The sequence below is a fragment of the Lolium perenne genome, chromosome 7 (assembly GCF_019359855.2).
Source record: "Lolium perenne isolate Kyuss_39 chromosome 7, Kyuss_2.0, whole genome shotgun sequence".
Lineage (NCBI taxonomy): Eukaryota > Viridiplantae > Streptophyta > Magnoliopsida > Poales > Poaceae > Lolium > Lolium perenne.
This window is the reverse complement of record NC_067250.2, coordinates 67,966,107-67,969,522: the sequence shown is the minus strand read 5'-3', so window position 1 is coordinate 67,969,522 and position 3,416 is coordinate 67,966,107. Positions and strand designations below refer to the sequence as shown.

At 46.1% G+C, this 3,416-nt stretch overlaps 1 long non-coding RNA gene across 1 annotated transcript; it reads right to left on the bottom strand.

The window, feature by feature from the left end:
* Positions 1-486: 486 nt before the first annotated feature.
* Positions 487-2,969, bottom strand: LOC127313056 (uncharacterized). The gene is made up of 3 exons (XR_007858770.2): positions 2,350-2,969; positions 1,198-1,491; positions 487-675 (listed from the first exon to the last, which is right to left on the bottom strand). It is a non-coding gene; the product is annotated as an uncharacterized lncRNA (long non-coding RNA).
* Positions 2,970-3,416: the final 447 nt, after the last annotated feature.

Here is a 3,416-nt window from a genome sequence, read left to right as displayed (position 1 = left end):
TGATGTTCCATGCTAGTTTTATGACAATACCTACATGTTTTGCTCACACTTTATAATGATTTTATGCATTTTCCGGGACTACCATATTAACAAGATGCCGAAGTGTTAGTTCCTGTTTTCTGCTATTTTTGGTTCCAGAAAGGCTGTTCGGGCAATATTCTCGAAATTCGACGAAACAAAAGCCAAACATCTTATTTCACCGAGACAGACCCACTACTAGGAAATGCCTTACCACCGGCGACCTGAAATGGCTTACCGCCGGCGTTTTTGCATTCGCCGGCGATCACCTCGCCGGTGGTCATGCCTCATCACCGGCACCTTCCAATTCGCCAGTGGTAAGTGCCGTTACCGCCGGCGTTTTACCCAAATCACCGGGGGTAAGTCTTACCGCCGGCGTCTTCCCATTTCGCCCAGTTTGCCAGCGGTAATACTTTTAGGATTTAAAAAAAAATCACATGGGCTCCATCCCATACATTTCCCACGTGATACTCCAGAACTTCTCATATTGTTCTGATTCCAAAACATGTCTAGGAGCAGTGTATATTTGATTTTACAAGCACCGTATAATCACACGCAAGTGGCAACATAATGAAAATCAAAATAACACAAAATCTATCACAGAAAATGAAGACTGGTTAATGATGTCATCTGCACTTGGAGATCCTATGACCATGACTGCAGAAGACAAGATTTATTGCAATAGTAAGTACATATGACTTGAGAAGTTATTGCTGTAGAAATATATTACTGATTAGAGTAGTATAGTCTTTTTTTTTGAAATATAGAGTAGTATAGTATCATTGTAACAATTATATCTTGTGAATATATCATGCAAGACTAGGACCATGACTTGGTGTAGTACTGGTTAATGATGTTCATGTGAAGGATCAAATTTGTAAGAGAATAAGAACCAGGACATGCTGAACTGAATCAACAATTAAGAAAGCTTTGAGTCTACAGATTTACTTTCACAAGTACATCAAGCTAGATATAAGTACATGGATTGCTTTTGCACAATACCACATGTTTTGCCGTAATGAACATGTTATATAATATAGCATTTCAGTCTAGTTTCCAGTATAGACTATGAATGTATATCATACTTTGTGCAATCTTCAAGACAAAATTAACACAAAACCATGTATATAATATATGAAGAACACACATACAATGTTATATTAGAGAGAAAGGATTCACCTTTCTTCACATGTTTGTACATACACATACAAAGTGGGGGATACAACTGCAGGCTGCAAAATCCATCATCTAGCCCTCGCCTTGATCTCCTTGCACAAGAAGAATAAACATAATTGTCAGCTCAAAACCAGATTTAGCAAAAACGAAATTGTAAAGAAAGGTTTCAACATGACCCACACGACATAGCAACACCGTTGTAAAGGAAGGGCAGCATTAGCTCAATTCTCCAGGGTTGATGTACAGAGCAGCACTGACCTTGCAACAGCATAAACCCCATAGGAGGAACAATATGACCTGGAAAAGGGACAGACTGATAAACAAGTCGAGAAGCAGAATGTAAATGAGGCAGATGAGGAACCAAGTGAGCTGGAATCAGTTTGTATGTGCGCACATAAATTGATTGGTTATGCTTAACGTGGAAAAGAGACGGAATGGTAAGCAATTTGAGAAGTTAAATGACGATCGGGCAGACGAGAAGCCAAGTAAACATGGTAGTTTCAGTATAACTGGACAGTTTGTTGGTAGTCACCGAATGTAGGAGCACTAAAAGATATAATTCCCACGCATACTAAGGAGTAAGGGCAGGTAAATGTCTTTTGGAGTACTTTTGAAAGTAAACCAATAAGATAGCAAGCAGCAGCTCCAACTAGAAATGGCTATGCTAAATGGCTGTTCAATCTTCAGTGACGGAATGGGAAGGCATTTCCCTACGCATATCATGTGAAAAAATCAACAAATAAACATCACAGTGATGTACCGTTCTATCACCGAAAACAAATGCACGTTCTACACTAGCAGAGAGTTCTGGCATCCATGCAGAGGCATCAGAACTGAGAAGTGTGCGCTTATATCAGTTAATTTCCCACCAACTCTCAACTTCCATTGCTAACCATGATCAATACAACATAGCATATTGTTCACGGGGATACATCATGCTAGAACCGAAAGAGGCACTAATGTAATTCACTCGTTCATAGGAAGTCGTATACCAGCAAGATCAGCGCGCATACTGGGTGAGAAAGTACTGTACACTAAGCATGGGGCACTTCGAACGGATGCTCGTGCGCCGATATAACATACTTACAGTTGGAATTCTATTTTCATTCCCCGCAGCAACAGCAACAGGGAGATACTATACAAGGGATGGTTTACCTTGACGCGCCGGCGAAGGTATGATGGCGACCGCTGCGGGGATGGACGAGGTGCCCTTCATCTCGGCGCCGGCCCGCACCCTCCGCGCCAGCACGCCGTCGCAGAGCCTCCTGCGTCTCCGAGCGTACCCTGTGCACAGATGAGCCTTGCCGCATCAGGCGCCGGGATCCGCACGGCGCAGTCCAGAAGCGCTCGAAGTGGGATGGATCTTGTCGCCGTGCACGAATCCGATCGAGCAAAGAGGCTCACCGAACCCCGAATCGCGAGTCGAGATTCCGAGGGAATTCGCGGAGGGGGCGGCGCCGGGGTGGTCTCTCGTGCTGTCAGATGCGAATCTGGAGAGTCCTGATGGCCACTGAACCCCGCGACGCGGTGGCGGCGGCGTTACAGCAGGGAATCGGACGGTGTTGGCTCGATCGGCGCGGGGGTTCGCAGGGCTGTGTACGCGGCGCGGCTGTGTCGGCGGCGGCTGGAGGGTGCGGAGGAGGAGGGGGCGAGCAGTCGAGCAGATGAGGAATGGAGGTGGAGGGCTCAGGGGTTGAGAACTGGAGGGCGCAGGGGCCACCGCGCCACACAGGGAGAGAGGGAGGAAGCGCATGTGAGAGAAAGGGGATCGCGAGGAGACGAGCGTGTTGTGTGCTTGTGTTCGGTGTGGATGCCAAAATGGTAAAATACCCCCGGCGAAAATGAAACTGGGACGCCGACGGTAATTTCAGCCCAAATGGCACACAGCAGCCCACTCCATCCCTGGCAGGTGCAAATCGATTTCGCCGGCGGTAGTTAGGGTGTGTTTGGTAGGTCGGCTCCTCTCAGAAAGCGTTTCTCACCTCATCCCTGCTGACCTCAACTATGTTGAGTTGAGAATTTTGGCTTGTTTGGCAGACCGTATGAGTTGAGAAATTCTGAGTGGAGAAGTTGTTTGGTTCTCATGTATGACCTGAGCAGTGCTATACTAAAATAAAAAGCAATTAGGTCCCTAAATATAAAATGAAAAAGCAATCCGGTCCCTGTACAGAAAAATTTAAAAGCAATCGGGTCCGCCGGCTTGGGCTCAGTCCTGAGGAGCC